At 45.3% G+C, this 17,137-nt stretch overlaps 1 protein-coding gene across 1 annotated transcript in view; it reads right to left on the bottom strand.

Annotated features, from left to right (window-relative positions):
• Positions 1-17,137, bottom strand: part of LOC134984065 (zinc finger protein 850-like) — a 119,987-nt gene that overhangs the window by 44,669 nt on the left and 58,181 nt on the right. The gene's annotated exons all lie outside the window — the stretch shown is intronic.

Genomic DNA, 17,137 nt, shown 5'->3' with positions numbered 1-17,137 from the left:
GCACTTTATTTCCCTCAGAAGATCTACCTACAGTCATACATGTACTTGTATCATCACACATAGACTACAGCAATGTCCTCTACCTGGGTCTCCCAGCAAAAGAATTGCACCACTTGTGGCTTGTACAGAATGCAGCAGCCAGGCTGTTACCTAACCAGCCCGTTCCTGCCACATAACACCCATTCTCTGCTCCATTCACCGGCTGCCTGTAAGATGGTGACTATTACATAATCTTACTGACTCTCCCAGCCCTACATGACCAGGGTCCGTGGTACCAGAAGCAGCTTCTGCCTCCTTACTGCCCTGCTTTCTTCCACCTGCAGATGAAGGACTGTTACCAGCAGTACAAAGAATCCCCAAGCAATGCTGAGAGGTCAGGGGGAAGACAGGGTGGTGGCACTAGTGCTGTAGCGGGGGCTGCCGGAGGCAGTGTCTATAGGTAATATTGTCCCCAAGCAGCGCTAAGGTGTCAGAGTGGAGACAGGGCAATGGAAGTAGTGGGGGGAGGCGGGTGGGTGGCAGTAGCTGGAGGGGAAGGTGGCATTTGGGGAGACAGGGCGGTGGCAGTAGGGGGAAATGAGGCGGTGACAGTGATAGGAGACAGGGTGGTAGTAGTGGGGGGAGATGGGGTGGTGGCAGTAGTGGGGAGGAGTCAGGGTGGGTGGCAGTAGTGGGGGGAGACAGGGCGGTGGCAGTAGTGCTGTAGCGGGGGCTGCCGGAGGCACTGTCTGTGGGTAATATTGTCCCCACGCAGCGCTAAGGTGTCAGGGAGACAGGGCAATGGCAGTAGTGGGGAGGAGTCAGGGTGGGTGGCAGTAGTGATGGGAGACAGGGCGATGGCAGTAGTGGAAGGAGACGGTGGTAGTGGGGGAGACGGGCCGGGTGGCAGTTATGTGGGGAGATGGGGTGGTGGCAGTAGTGGAAGGAGACAGGGCAGGTGGCAGTAGTGGAGGGAGACAGGGTTGGAGGTAGTAGAGGGAGACAGGGCGGGTGGCAGTAGTGGGGGGAGACAGGGTGGGTGGCAGTAGTGGAAGGAGACAGGGCGGTGGCAGTAGTGGGGGAAAGAAGTTGGGGGGACAGGGTGGGAGGCAGTAGTGGGGGGAGACTGGGCGGATGGCCGCAGTACAGTACCAGGGGCTGCTGGAGGCAGTAACGAGGTGTATGGGTCCTGCACAGAACCAGTTGATAATTAGACTTGATTATTATGCTTCCTTATTTCTAATTAATCCCTTGTATGTGTCACTGTTATTTGCTGTGTCAGCCTTTATGTGTGTTCTGTGTAATAATCCTGAAAGTAGTGCTGCTACCGATCTCGTATCATTTGTAGTAACTTGGAAAAGATGAGATATGAGGTGCACTCTGGAAGCTTATAGGGGGTTAATCAGAGATGAATGCATATGTGACATCACGCAACCCCTTGGAAAATGGTCCTGGCCCGCCCGCGTTCACGTCGCAGGGATGCGGCCACAATGAGTGTGTCTGCGCAGCCGCTGCGCATGTGCATATTGCCACCATCAGCAAACTGCTGCGGGCAGCTATTGCGGCTGGGTCTGAATGGCCCCCATAGGGTTTTGGCTCTCCTGATATGTATCTGTTTTACTTACCTGCAATACTATAATGTAACTTGAATTGTTTCTGTGCTTTAAAGGATATTTATCCATGTTGTGCAGAGTAAAGTATACTGCTCCAAAAAAATAAAGGGAACACTAAAAAAACAACAACATCCTAGCTCTGAATGAATGAAATATTCTTATTAAATACTTTGTTCTTTACATAGTTGAATGTGCTGACAACAAAATCACACAAAAATGATCAATGGAAATCAAATTAATTAACCCATGGAGGTCTGGATTTGGAGTCACACTCAAAATTAAAGTGGAAAAACACACTACAGGCTGATCCAACTTTGATGTAATGTCCTTAAAACAAGTCAAAATGAGGCTCAGTAGTGTGTGTGGCCTCCACGTGCCTGTATGCCCCTCCTACCATAATCCGTTTAGAAAATGAGCCCAGAGGAGCCGGTCACAGCTAGGGGAGCTCTACAGAGCTCTTTTAGTAAAATCTAGTGGGAGGAGCCAGCCCACAGTGTTAAACTCTTAAAGTGCCAATGGTTCCTGGTGGACCTGTCTATACCCCATGGTACTAATATGGACCCCAGCATCCTCTACGGACTACGAGACAAGTATTTACCGGTAGGTATATAAAATCATCTAAGAAAAAATGGTCTATAACAATTAGGGGTAATCCTTATTATTCACTATTGTAAAATATTCCAACGTTTTGGAACGCACAGCCGTATTCCTTTGAGCCGGTGGAACGCATATTAAGGAGATGCGAATCACAGGCGATCCCATTTTGATGTTTGAAACGTAAAAACGTAACATACGGGCAATAGTGGAACGCATGGGAAGGGAAGTGCGTCACCTGGTGGGCCGAATCTCATTGGCTTAGTTATTTAATTGAAAGCACGTCCCATTTAGATATCTTTGGAGCGGACACATTGGCCCTGGTCATAGGCTTAAATCCTCTGACATTCATTGGCCAGTGGTTATGGTTGCCATGACAACCCGAAAAAACAGAAGTAAACATCATTAATGCCATGGAAATTGTACAATGTGACTGTTTATTACATATCAAATGGTGACTGTACCAAGCTTCAATGGTCAAAATGTACATTTAGTTTATGGATTATCCTCATTTTCCAAAGTAATATATGTATCTGCCTAATTGAATTAGGAGTGGGCGGGACTATAAAGAGTTTAAATAGATGGCTCTGGGATCTGACACACACCATCACCCTGAGAAAGACTAAAGCAGTCGAAACGCGTTGGTGGGGTGGTTGTTTGGACACCCAGACCTGTACTTGTGGCATCCAGCAGAGTGGTGAGAATAGATGGGCCCTTTTTGTTATTTATCCGCTCAGCTGTGATTTTGTTTCCATTGACCCAAGTCAGGCCATTTTGGTGTGCCTGTGTGTTTTATATATTTATACCCATTAAATACCGTTTTTATCACTATATGGTTGTTTTTTTTGGGAGCTACGTTACCTCTGTGGAAAAGAAACCGCTACGGGAATTTACAACATCAGTTTCAAGTAAGCTTATGTGTAAGCCTGGCTAGTTACCTTATCAGCCTATAAAGAACTAATCTTTTGTAAAGCCTGAGAGATATGGCTGTATAAACTTGAGAGTGGGCATTTATAGAATGATATCCTTTGCAACCTCGGGAGGTCCTGTTACACACACTGCTCACGGAGTGGGGGTTCTGTCTCACCTGCACCCACATCTTATACTATATTTTATAAAGAAATACTACACATTGGTATTTTTTATTTATTTTTTTAAATTCATCGACGTTGACCTGTGGGAATATCCTTGACCGTGTGGGGGAGATAAAGAAACTGCTACATGACCATATACAACTTGTCTCAAGTAAGCACACGTGTAAGCGTGATATTCTCCTGATCTTTTAAGTGTGAGAGATTTTGAATATATGAAGCAACGATACCTTTATAAGCATGGAATTTGCTGTCTGATGTAAGCTTATGAGTGAGCATCAATCTTCTCTGACCGTCTCACGTTTCTGGTGGTCCCGTAATATCCATTTCATGTTCACAAAGTAAAAGATTTCTGCTGGATTTATCTCCATTCCCCATTATTAATTTGACACATTGGATTTTCTTTCTATGTTTTCTATTCACATATGGTCATCCATTGGGAAGAGACTGTATATTCGTGAATTATAAAGAAATAAGAAACGGAAACCGTGAACATCATACAAGGACATTTCGTATTATAAGTATCTGGTACCCTTCTTTGTTTGGCGCATGAAAGTATCCCCCTCTTTTGCATTGTATTCCCTGTTGTTTCCAGTCTTCATAACACTGGAAGAGATTCTTGATTGCTGCCTTCATTGTCCAGCGCAGGTGTAAACTATTCCCTTCTTTTGAATGGGCTTTACACCCCGAGTTCTTCCACACTCTGGTAGACAAGTGGGAGTTACTGAAGATAGATCTCATGCCATGCCGTCCCGTCAGAACAACAAAGTTCACGCGTACGGGTCAAGAACAAAGGATCCCAGGACAACCTTTGTGGATGCCCTGTCAGTGAGATGGGAATTTCATCTGGCCTATGTGTTTCCACTGATCGCCCTGTTTCCCAGGGTGATGTAAAACAGGGAAAGGGCGCCGTGATACTAATAGCTCCGGCTTGGCACAGAAGACATTGGTACACAGATCTGCTGAGGATATCGATGGATGCTCCATTTCTACTTCCTCAACATCCAGATCTACTGTCTCAGGGTCCTTGCTATTACAAGCACCTGGATCAACTGTCTTTGACGGCGTGGCTCTTGAGACTTCCATTCTGAAAGCAAGAGGATTCTCACAACTGCTAATTCAAACAATGCTTAAAGCAAGGAAACCATCCTCCACTCGCATTTATCACCGAATATGGCAAGCCTATATTCAATGGTGCAGTGACCGGAAATTTGACCCTAGGTCTTTCAGAGTTTCCAGAGTCCTAACATTCCTTTAGGCAGGAATGGATAAAGGTCTACGGGTGGCTTCCTTGAGAGTTCAGGTGTCAGCATTGTCTGTATGGTTCCAAAAGAAAATTGCTAACCTACAGGATGTGTGCACTTTCTTCCAGGAAACGCTTCACATCCAACCACCCTGCAGTGCCTTGGGATATAAGTTTAGTCCTAAAGGCACTTCAAGTTGCTCCATTTGAACCACTAAAGCAGGTGGATCATAAATGGTGGACAGCTAAAGCTCTCTTTCTACTGGTTGTTGCTTCAGCTAGAAGAGTGTCAGATTGAGGGGCATTATTATGACGCTCCTTTTCTGATTTTTCATCCAGATAAGCGGTTCTTAGAACCAAATCTTGTTATCTTCCTAAGGTAGAGTCTAAATTCCACCTTAACGAAGAAATTGTTGTCCCGGCCTTCCAAGGGCCGGACCTTTCTGTGGAAGATGTATCATTGGACATAGTTCGTGCCTATATGATTTACGTGGATCATATCAGTGCCATCAGAAAGACAGACACTCTCTGTTCTCTATGGATTTTACAAGAGAGGATGGACTGCTTACAAGCAGACACTGGCGAGGTGGCTTCAGATGACGATTTCAGAAGCATATTCTCAAGCTGAACTCCCTATTCCGGCTAATATCTCTGTTCACCCTACACGTAAGGTAGGTACATCATGGGCAGCACAACGTAGTGCTTCAGCTAAACAGATATGTAAGGCAGCCACATGGTCTTCCATTAACACATTCATTATACATTATGCCTTTGATACCTCAGAACGCTGAATTCAGGCGAAGGATTCTCCTGTCCAATCAGGAGCCTCCCCACCACTAAATTTGCTTTAGGATATCCCAATGTTATCCTGTGGATAACCTGTGGACACTGCATGAGAAATAATAGTTATGGTAGACTTACCGTTGATAACTCTATTTCTCCTTAGTCCACAGTATCCACAGGGATCCCACCCTGATGCACCTGATTTGAGGATCCTTTCACCTACTAACATCTTCCTTCTTGTACAGAAGGGTGTGCATGTGTGTTCTTCTCACCTGATTTGGGCTTTCTATGATGCTCCTGCCTTGAGCTTTGGAAAAGAACTGAATTGCCTGAGCCAGGAGGCGGGGATTTAGGGGACTGGCCCATTGCATTCTGGAAGTACGAAAGCCTTTGATCGTTGGTACCAATGCACTGATGCTACCTCATATCCCAAATGTATATCCTGTGGATACTGTGGACTTAGGAGAATTAGAATTGTCGACGGTAAGTCTGCCATAACTACATATATTTCTGGCATGGTGTGGCTGCTTGCTGGGGCACAGGCTTGAGGCTCCTCATGCCACGTGACACAATGCTTAGGATATATCTGGTGCAGAACCTGTCATGTATCCACATGCTCCTTGTACAGCTGGCCTCAGGGAATTGGCTAATGACCGGCTCCTGTTACTGAGTTGGCAGCATCTGAGTCTTGCTACCGTCGTCTTAGGTATATAATACATTTATTGAGCTTGTGTATGGGAACCAGCATTCAGAATCCTGCACCTTCCCTGCTGATTACCTGTCCCCTGGCACTTGGATGACGGCCTTCTCTGGCTTCTGATCCATGGCCTTAAGGGCACACCAATGATTCGTAATGGAAGTATCTTCAGGAGCGTTCACATTTAAGGAGGAGGACAGGGCCTCTTGCAAAATTCTGGTGCCTTCAGCATCCATTAATATATAATCCTGCAATCTCCACGGTGGTAAAGGAGGAGTAGTGGGAAAAGGCGACCAGGACCCTATCAGAGGGGTGTGATCAGACCATGAAATTACTGTCGGTAGAATAATTCAAGCGACCAGGTTCTGGGACACAATGTGATAAATATGGAGACTGACACAGGACATTTCATAAAGGTTAAGCATTTATTTCTCTAAGTTACAACAATGAGAACCTGCAAATAACAAGTTATACTCAGTTACAGTAATAGCAAGAACAAATTATCACACACACCTGGATGTCTAATTCTCCAAGACTTCATCATAGAGGTCATATTCAGCTAATAAAGGGAGCATGAGGAAGCTGAGGAACGTGCGGCATTAATGGTCTGTTCATCAGTAGTGGAGGATCTATCAAGATGAGGACAGGAGCAAGAGTAACATCTCCCATAAGGAGAAGTGCAATTTCTTGTAGCTTTTGAAAAAAAAATATGTAAGAAATCGGGGCTGTCTGGGATGAGGGGCATAGAGAGAAGTGAGGGTGACATATTTATAATGGATTTTCCCAACTAGAATCCAATATCTACCATTGCAATCCACCGACTTGCTGTCCAGGTGAAAGGGGCAGGATCTATGGGAAAGGATGGCTACACCACAGGAGATATAGCATGCTGGGTAGTTATTGGTAAACTGAGGGGGAGAGTGCAATGGAACATGTGAGTCCTGAATGGCTACCACCGCCGCCTTCTGGTCAGCGAAATATTTTAGTGAAAGACGTCTCTTATGAGGTGAATTAAGACCTCTTACATTAAGACTTAAAAACTTCACCATGATAGAGAGAGATCAGATCATGGAATGAAACATCTAAGATCATCTGTGTAAAGTCCAGTAGAGTGTAGGGCGTGTGCATACTTAAAATCTATCAGACAGAAAATATAAAATAGGGAACAAAAATGGGAGACAAAAAGAAATAGCGTTCATAAAGGAGCTAGAGATTCCGTCACCAGGCTACCGTGACAGAAAAGTAGAAAAAGGTGGCGGTCGGGCCTGAAAGGGAAACCCACAGACTACCCCAAGTAGCCATACGAGAGGCAAAATCTAGTAATCATAGTAACAATTGTACAAAGAAATACCAAATCTCAATGTAACCAATGTATCCAAAGGAGGTAAAGGCCAAGAACATGGCCTGATATCCAATGTAGGTTCTACCAACACCGTTATAAGGGCAACAGGATGTTAGATGAATCAGTCATGCTTTGCCTGAACACCCAAACATTCTAAAAAGGTATTATGAAACGTAACAGTGGAAAGATTATCAGACCATATACTATATAGCAATTAAATAGCACAGGAAATTAAGATAACGAGATTTATGGTAAGAACTTACCTTTGTTAAATCTCTTTCTGCGAGATACAATGGGCTCCACAAGGATAGACATTGGGGTGTAGAGTAGGATCTTGATCCAAGGCACCAACAGGCTCAAAAGTTTTGATTGTTTCCAGAATGCATAGCGCCGCCTCCTCTATAACCCCACCTCCCTGCACAGGAGCTCAGTTTTTAGTTAACCAGCCCAATGCAGTAGCAGGTAAAAGAGATGACAACAGTTAGTAGCCACATACACCACACTCTCACGACAGGAGAAAGTGTCAGCGGCTAATGCCATACCAACCCAAAAAAAGCTAGGTGCGTCAGGGTGGGCGCCTTGTGGAGCCCAATGTACCTCGCAGAAAGAGATTTAATAAAGGTAAGTTCTTACCATAAATCTCATTTTCTGCTGCGGGGTACACTGGGCTCCACAAGGATAGACATTGGGGATGTCCTAAAGCAGTTCCTTATGGGAGGGGACACACTGTAGAACCCGGCTTTCAAAGGAAGCATCCTGGGAAGCGGCAGTATTGAAGGCATAGAAACTTATGAACATGTTCACTGAGGACCACGTAGCCGCCTTGCTCAACTGTTCAAGGGTCGCACCACGGCGGGTCGCCCAATAAGGTCCAACAAGCCGAGTAGAATGGGCCTTAATGTTAGCAGGAGCCGGAATGCCAGCCCGAACATAAGCATGTGCAATCACCATTCTAATCCAACAGGCCAGGGTCTGCTTGTGAGCAGGCCAGCCATGTTTGTGAAAACCAAACGGAACAAAGAGGGAATCAGACTTCCTTATGGAAGCTGTCCTCTTCACATAGATACGGAGAGCCTGTACCACATCCAAAGACCGCTCTTTGGAAGACAAATCAGGATAGGCAAAGGCCGGAACCACGATCTCCTGATTAAGGTGGAACAATGAGACCACCTTATGTAAATACCCGGGACAAGTCCTAAGAACCGCCCGGTCATGGTGAAAAATCAGATTGGGGAACTACAAGACAAGGCACCCAAATGCGACACTCGTCTAGAAGAGGCAATAGCCAGTAGAAACAAGACCTTAAGAGAAAGCCACTTAAAGTGCACCAATTCAAGTGGTTCAAAGGGAGACTCTTGTAATGCCTCCAAAACCACCGACAAATCCTAAGGAGCCACAGGCGGGACATAGGGAGGTTGAATCCGCAAAACACCCTGAGTGAAGGTATGTACATCAGGTAAGGTTGCAATTTTTCTCTGGAACCAAACCAACAAGGCAGAAATATGAACCTTGATGGAAGCCAGATGCAGGCCTAAGTCTAGGCCCTGCTGAAGGAAAGCCAAAAGCTTGGCTGTACTAAACTTGGAAGCGTCATGATTGTTAGATGCGCACCAAACAAAGTAAGAATGTCAGACCCTATGGTAAATCCAAGCAGAAGCCGGTTTCCGGGCCCACAACATAGTCTGAATGACCGCCTCAGAAAATCCTTTAGCCCTCAAGACAGAAGCTTCAAGAGCCATGCCGCCAAGCCCTAGTAGACACAGGGGCCCTAAACAAGGAGATCTGGTCGTTGTGGAAGTAGAATGGGATGCTCTAGCGAGAGGCCCTGGAGGTCTGAGAACCAGTGCCGTCTGGGCCACGCTGGAGCTATGAGAAGCAGGCTTCCTCCTTCCTGCTTGAACTTCCGGATTACCCTGGGCAGAAGTAACACCGGAGGGAACACGTACGGCAGCCAAAAGGTCCATGGAACCACCAGCGCATCCATGAATGCTGCTTGAGTACTTGGCAGACAGGCTGTTTTAGCAGATGCCAAATCAGCCACTCTCTTATTAAGGTCCTCTCCGAAAAGGATATCTCCCATAAAAGGTAGTACCTCCAGGGTTTTCTTAGAGACCAGATCCACAGACCAGGACCGCAGCCATAAAATCCGGCAGGACAGAACGGACGTAGTAGAAGCCTTGGCTGCCAGGATACCGGTATCAGAAGCCGCCTCCTTAATATAGTGAGAAGCTGTGACTATATACTATAAGCATTGCCGAGCATGGTCAGAAGAGATTTCAGCTTCCAACTCCTGGGCCCACGCTTCAATAGCTTCTGCAGCCCATGTTGCTGCAATAGTGGGCCTATGCGCAGCACCCACTAGAGTGTAAATCGCCTTTAGACAATGACTACCCTCCACACACTTATCCGTAGGCTCTTTTAGAGACGTGACGGTAGTGCTGATGAGACCACTATCCTTGCCGCATGTGAATCCACTGGCGGAGGCGTTTCTCAATTTTTACTCAGCTACGGCGTGAGGGGATAGTGAGCAAGCAGCTTCTTGTGAGGCTTGAACGTCTTTCCTGGATTTTCCCAGGATTCCTGATGTTTATCAACAAGATGATCAGAAGGAGGTAAAACTTGTTTAGCCACCTTCTGACGCTTAAACCTGTCCGGTTTCTTAGGAGGAACGGACGGCTCCGGGTCATCCGTAATTTGAAGAATGATCTTGATAGCCTCCAATAAATCAGGAACATCCACTTGTGAAACACCATCCCCATCAGGAGCATCCAGATCGGTATCTGTGGGATCAGTATAAACGCTATCTTCATCAGACGAGCTGTCAGGGACAGCAGTGGATTGTGAGGAAGTAATGACCCGCTTGGATGACCTCTTGGTCTTATGCGGCCGAGGGTTAGACTTCTTAGTAGTCAGGGAATGGCTCAATTGCTATAACTGAGTGGACAATTGATCTGCCCACGACGGATTAACTGCGGGGACCATGAACTGTTGCTCCGACACAGGAGGTCCCATAGGGGGCGTTAGTCTGGTAACTTGCATAGTCAGTAGCGTGGAGAAGGTAGTCCACAGTGGGTCATTCTGAACCCCCGTTGCTACCGTCCCACTGGGGGGCAAGGAACCCCCAGAACCCTCAGCTACTACGTTTTCCTCAAATGTGTCTGCAGCTTCATCACCACTCCCGGTGGGATCAGCCACAGAACCTGTCAAAGTCAGAAAAATATCACTATGCACACTGCCATATTTGCACCTCATACATGTCTGCGCTGCGCATGCGTGCGCTCTCCCGTGCGTGCGCATACCTGCTGTTACGTGCACCCGCAGGCGCACTGTATGCGCATTTACGGTAGAGTTTCTGTGTGCCCAGCGTGCGACTGAATCGTTACATAATTTAACCATATAATGTATTTTATAAGTTAATATTCCCCTGAGTCCAGCAGGTATCAGTGGGTCTCAAATGGCTCTTTGACCTTAGAGATTCCCCAAACAATAGTTTGCATGTTGGGAGGGCTTCACATCTTCATATGCATAGTTAAGCACAGGAATAGTAATTGAAGATTAATTGTATTCCGAATCAGTGTCTTTCCCGCAGACGGAGTACAATAGCCTTTAATTACACTGAGCTTTGAGACTCAATGAGGAGGGCCAACACCTGTGTTTACAAAATGGGGCTGGATTTGTCTCCAGAAGAATGATTGCTGAGATGTCATTGTCTCAACTGAAAGTGGACATCATGAATATCGAACAAAACCCAAAGACAGGGTTTTGTTTTGTATTCGCCAAACAATAGCTTCCCACAAGACAGGAATGTGTTAGTCATCACCCATTGTTTTGCATAACCAAGGCCACTGATACAAGACAGCCCACATACTGTGAAAGACACACTTCCTGTGGTTGACACACCCCCACAGCTGGAATGCAGGTATGATATTATCCACTGGAAATCACAGGGCTCACTCACTCACACAGCTACCTGGCACCCAGCAGCATGGCTGCTTCATCCCTAGGGCTGACCTCCAAGCGGAAGGCTAAGTATAGAATTCACATGGCTAGATAAGGAAATATAGACAGATTGCTTTAAGGTCAATTGGGCTGGTTTAAATAGGATATTGTAACTTGTTTGTGTGATAGATCTGGGAATCTGTGATGGTAGCTGGGACATTAGACAACCTGTAGCATAGCATTTGTGGTATTTGTTTGCCTATGGTGATTTAAAATAGATTGTGCTGGTTTGTTATAATATATCTTGTTAATCATGAATACCACCATGCAGTTACTTTTGAATATGTGCTTGTAGCAATGGCAGGCTGATACTTGTGGGTACCTGGTGGTCTGGTCTTGTGATAGCTCATATGCTCTGGTTATTGAGATACTGTGTTTGCTTGAAATTGTGAAAGGTGATTTAGATGGTTTGGAATTGTAAAATCATAACATATGCATTGTTTTGAGGCTTGGACATTTTGGAATAAAATTGAGTCTTGTGTCTTCTGCTATGTGATTGTGGTGTAGCAGAGAGTGCCATGTGTTTGGACCTGCAAATCTAAAATGGCTTTCAACCATGTGGTGCAGTCTTTGGAATCATGGGAGGTTATTCCCAAAATGGAGTCTAGCTTCTGCCCCATGTGGCATTGTAGGGACAATTGTGTTGCTGGGTGTTGTGTATATAGGGACAGGCAGCCTGGGTAAGCTCAAGTATTTTCTCCACAAAGATTCTCAGCATTGACTAACTGCGCAGCGATTGTTCCTCACATGTGTAAGTTCCTCTGCAGCCATATAATCATATTGTCTTTATTGTTATTGTGAGCCATATCTCTCTCTCTCTCTCTCTCTCTTCTCCCCTTTTCTCTCTCTTTTCCTCTTAAAGTATTATTGTACCATTATTGTATTTCATGTGTAGTTATCTGGTTAGTTAGTCTATGTTATATTGGTAGTGTATAGCTTGTATTGTATTATTCTTTTTGAACGTTCATTCTCTTACTAAAGGCGTTAGAACCTTAGACCGGTATTTGATTGGTTATTATAAATGCATAAAGGTTTCTCAGAGCGTCATAGTCGCACATACAGCTTTTGAGCTAACAAGGTTACACTGCATTACATCTACACATTGTCACTGCACAAATGTTTACAGTATAAGTACATTCCTTAAGGTATAGTTAAGGGAGTACCCTTGCGGTACTTTTTGCGCCAATGGCGTACTGTGTTCTTTAACCTTTAACGTGTTTTTAATAGGACAAATATTATAGACATTGTCAAACCGTTACCCTCAGTAGCGGACATGTTATAAATCGCAATATAAGGTAACACAGTATAATATCAGCAGCACAATACCTGAACCGTGCAGTGTATTCAGCACAAACAGGAATTCAGGAGAGATATGGTGACTAAAATCACAGAGAAAAATACACACTAAGTATATCTTGTGAACAACCTATATTAATAATAAACCTAACGCACCTAGCCCCCACAGGTTATAGAATATAGGGATAGCAAGCTGAGTGAGAAACACAAAATGGAGGTCACACAGCAGCCAGATGCACACACATATAGTCACAGTTGTACAATGAAGAAGTTATGACAGGCAATAATACGGCACTGGACTAGCCATACAATGAGATATAGCTATACAGATAATAGATATATCAATGCACAGTAAAGACTGGATGTATATCACAGGGTACTTGTACTAAATAACCCTGACTAAATGCACTTTTTCTTAACTAACACTGTCAGCAGACATGTAGAATACTTAAGTGTCCTGTAAAAAACACAGCGCTGACATGCAGGCGGCTTTACAGAGGAGGATTTGCCCAAACAGTCCCAGGAACAGTGTTGCTGTGTGTAATGGCGTCCAAATACTGACTGGGAGTGAGAGAGAGAGAGAGAGAGATGCAGCTCCAGGGCGGGAACATTTACTCTAAGTGGCGCCCTGGGGGAGGGGCTACAGGTCCAAGCCTTATCCCTCTGCTGGACTTCACCACTGGTACTGTGGGCTGCATAAAAATGTTTTTTGAGAGAAACTGACCTGTGCCCTTGCCCTGGTGGTCTAGTGGGGTCCCTGTACTGCCACAGTGTCCATGCCAGCATGCGCGGCCCGCCTCCCACTGGCAGCGCCGGATCATGATAAAGTGTGGGTCCCGCGAGCAGTACCCACTTACCTCCTCCCAAAGTGCGGCCACACGATCCAGGAGAGTTTCGTCCATTTGTGACTGACCAGAAGAAAACGGGATCCTCCGCTGTAGGTACTCGGCAACCAGGGCGTGGGAGTGTACAGCGCCACTGGGGGAGAGATGAAGCTGCAGCAGGAAATGTCTCCTGACATCTAACCTCTGCTGCAGCCCTTGTAGACTTCTTTTTTCAGCAAAAAAGCTTTTTTCTTAGGGCTGCTGGAGCAGCCCCCCTGTAACGTGCCTGCTATTGCAAGCACCGACTACAAAACTGAGCTCCTGTGCAGGGAGGCGGGGTTATAGAGGAGGCGGCGCTATGCATTCTGGGAACAGTCAAAGCTTTTGAGCCTGTTGGTGCCTCGGATCAAGATCTTTCTCTACACCCCAATGTCTATCCTTGTGGAGTCCAGTGTACCCCGCAGCAGAAAAAAAAGTTACGTTTTATACCCATAACAAGAGCAAATAAATCTGGCCCAAAAATAGATCCATGCCCAGTAACTTAGTCCCAGTTGGCACATGTTAAAGTAGGAAACAAACTCTGAGTGTCTGCAGCAGTCTTACTCCTTTAGCATATTACTTCGAGACGGAAGACAACTCCTCCGGGATTGGTTTAGGTAAAGTGTCATGAAGGGCTTTCAACAGGAGTGTCCCACTTTTTCAGAATATCACTGTGAAGGCTCCGTTTTGCATTACAATAAGCTTAGTAGGAAAGCCCCATTTGTATTGCACATTTCCTTGGGTGGAATAGACGTCTTTTGGACAGCATCACAGGAGAAATATCCAGAAATAGCTGCAGATTATCCAGGCACTCAGTTGAGGATGAGAAAGACAAAGCAGGCCATAGAATTCGTTCTTTAATATGAAAAAAGTGGACCCTGAGCAGAGTGTCCCTCGGTGCTTGGATAGGGGCCTGTTTGGACTTTGGGAGTCTATGGATCCTATCAATAAGAAGGTCCGCGGAAGAAGCCTTCAGTGAAAGTTTCTGAAAAGAAGACCGTGGCATAATCATAAAGCTCAGCATTTGTAGAAGAATCCGGAACGTCCATTATTCTGATATTATTTCTCCGAGACCTGTTTTCTAAATCAATGACTTTATCACGAATAGAGACCGTGTCTTCCTGAAGGGTGTCATGTGCTGAAATCAGATCTTTGTGAGATGCAACAATCTCTTTCATCTTAGTCTGTACGAGTGCCAATCTCACTGATATTAGCCCTCAAAGCTTGAATATTAAAGTTAAGTTCTGAGGTATTTCAGTCCTTAAATGTAGATAACATAGAATATATAGAGCGTAGAGTAACAGGACCATCTAGAGTATCCTAAGACGTCTTCAGCCATTACAGCTGGGCTGTGCATCTGACAAGAAGCAGATGATGTAGTGGTCTCAGAAGGACCACCTGAATTCGAGGTACCAAAGAGATGGGCAGGTGGGGCCGATTTGATACCTTTTAACCTTTTTTGGAGGCATGGTAAGCCGGCTACAAAGAGACTCACCTCTCAGAGATAGGAAAATACAAACAATCTATAAATAAAAGGAGCAGTAGCACGCTGTCAGGAGGTTACATCAAGATGACTCCGTTCAAAATGACATTCTAATCCGAGCCAAAATTTCAAGTAAACATGATGTAATGCAACTCAAATAACACAGTAATGACCGAGAAATTCCAATAGAGGTCAGCGTGATCACAGACGTGAAGTACTCAGCACAGACAGACAAATGGCAAAATATGTGCTGAATTGAACATATATGTTTCTTTGTGCCCTTGAGAACAATCCCACTGTTATACATTATAGGTAGTAATACTGTCCTAACGTGTGATACGCTACGGGTAGTAACAAAGTGGTCATTGTAAGACATAGTGGTTACCAGAAAAGGCCACTTAGGTTGTATGCAGTAGTAACGCTCTGCAGGGAGCACTTACAGTAGGTTGTAAGCAGTAGTAACGCTCTGCAGGGAGCACTTAGGTTGTATGCAGTAGTAACGCTCTGCAGGGGGAACTTAGGTTGGAAGAAAAAAAGGCATTTGGTTTCCCCCAGCACCCTGAATGATAACAGTAACCAGATATAAATCCCACATAATAGAATTCAGAGATCTTCGTTACACATATTTGCACAAATGTGTGGTTAAGCCCCAAAGCCGCATCAAGGCGTCTCTGTATATTTGGGGTCCCTAGCGCTATATCTAGGTGCAGGGTGTGGCACCCCAAAACACCAGAATGAGCAAGAAAGCCCAGCGTAGCATACCAGTGAAAAAATTATAGTGTTAATAAATTAGTATTTAGGAAGCCGAAGCTATAGAGAGGGTGATACAAACATGAAATGTAATAGAGAAATAGTGTTAAAAAATTAATAAGTGAAAAGTGTTAATAGAATGTAAAGGTATGCCACACTAAGGCCATCCAGCTCAGCCAGTCCAGAGGCACCACACCTCACACCTCCATTACCCCAATCTGGGTCTAATATTAACCAGCAAGGAGCCACATGATAATGGCTCCTTACTACAATATGTCTAAGCTAAGAGCTACCTACCTTGGAGCAACCCCATAATGCTCCATGTGGCATGTCAGGGCCTGCACCTCCTCCTAATGCAGGAACCTCTCTGCCTCTCACAACAGACATATATAATGGTAGATGCTCAATTAGCTTAGTGATATCATTCAGGTGCTCCCTTTCGAACACCTGAATGATATCACTTAGCTAATTGAGCATCTACCAATATATATGTCTGGAACTTAGGTTGTATGCAGTAGTAACGCTCTGCAGGGAGCACTTAGATTGTATGCAGTAGTAACGCTCTGCAGGGAGCACTTAGGTTGTATGCAGTAGTAACGCTCTGCAGGGAGCACTTAGATTGTATGCAGTAGTAACGCTCTGCAGGGAGCACTTAGGTTGTATGCAGTAGTAACGCTCTGCAGGGAGCAGCTGTAAACCGTTTTTTTTTTCTGAGATCACAATCCCGTTGTGAAAGGATCTCATAAATTTGATAAATAAAACGTGTTTAAATCCATTTTATATTTCACTTGCTTATATCAGTTATTACTCTACCCATATACCCATACATAGGTAGTGCTGGTATATAAATTTTCTCATACGTCCTAGAGGATGCTGGGGTCACCATTAGAACCATGGGGTATAGACGGGATCTGCAGGAGACATGTGCACTTTAAGACTTTCAAAGGGTGTGAACTGGCTCCTCCCTCTATGCCCCTCCTGCAGACTCCAGTTTTAGAATTGTGCCCAGGCAGACTGGATGCACTACAGGGGAGCTCTACTGAGTTTCTCTGAAAAGACTTTTGTTAGGTTTTTTATTTTCAGGGAGATCTGCTGGTAACAGTCTCCCTGCTTCATGGGACTTAGGGGAAAGTAGGAACCACTTCTAGTGAGTTCCAGGGCTCTGCTTCTGGCTACAGGACACCATTAGCTCCTGAGGGTGCTGATAGCTGGGTACGCCTAGATGCTCACTCCCTCAGCCGGCCGTCACCCCCCTTACAGAGCCAGAAGACAGGTGAGTAGCAGAAAATCAGAAGACTTCTACAGTGATGGCTTTCTGAGGTACCACGCAGCAAACGGAACGCTGCGCGCCATGCTCCCACACATAACAGGCACTGCAGGGTGCAGGGCATAAAATCCTCCTTT

Source organism: Pseudophryne corroboree, assembly GCF_028390025.1.
Source record: "Pseudophryne corroboree isolate aPseCor3 chromosome 3 unlocalized genomic scaffold, aPseCor3.hap2 SUPER_3_unloc_33, whole genome shotgun sequence".
NCBI classification, from domain to species: Eukaryota; Metazoa; Chordata; class Amphibia; order Anura; family Myobatrachidae; genus Pseudophryne; species Pseudophryne corroboree.
Note: the sequence above shows the minus strand (reverse complement) of the source record. Positions and strands in the feature narration are given on the sequence as shown.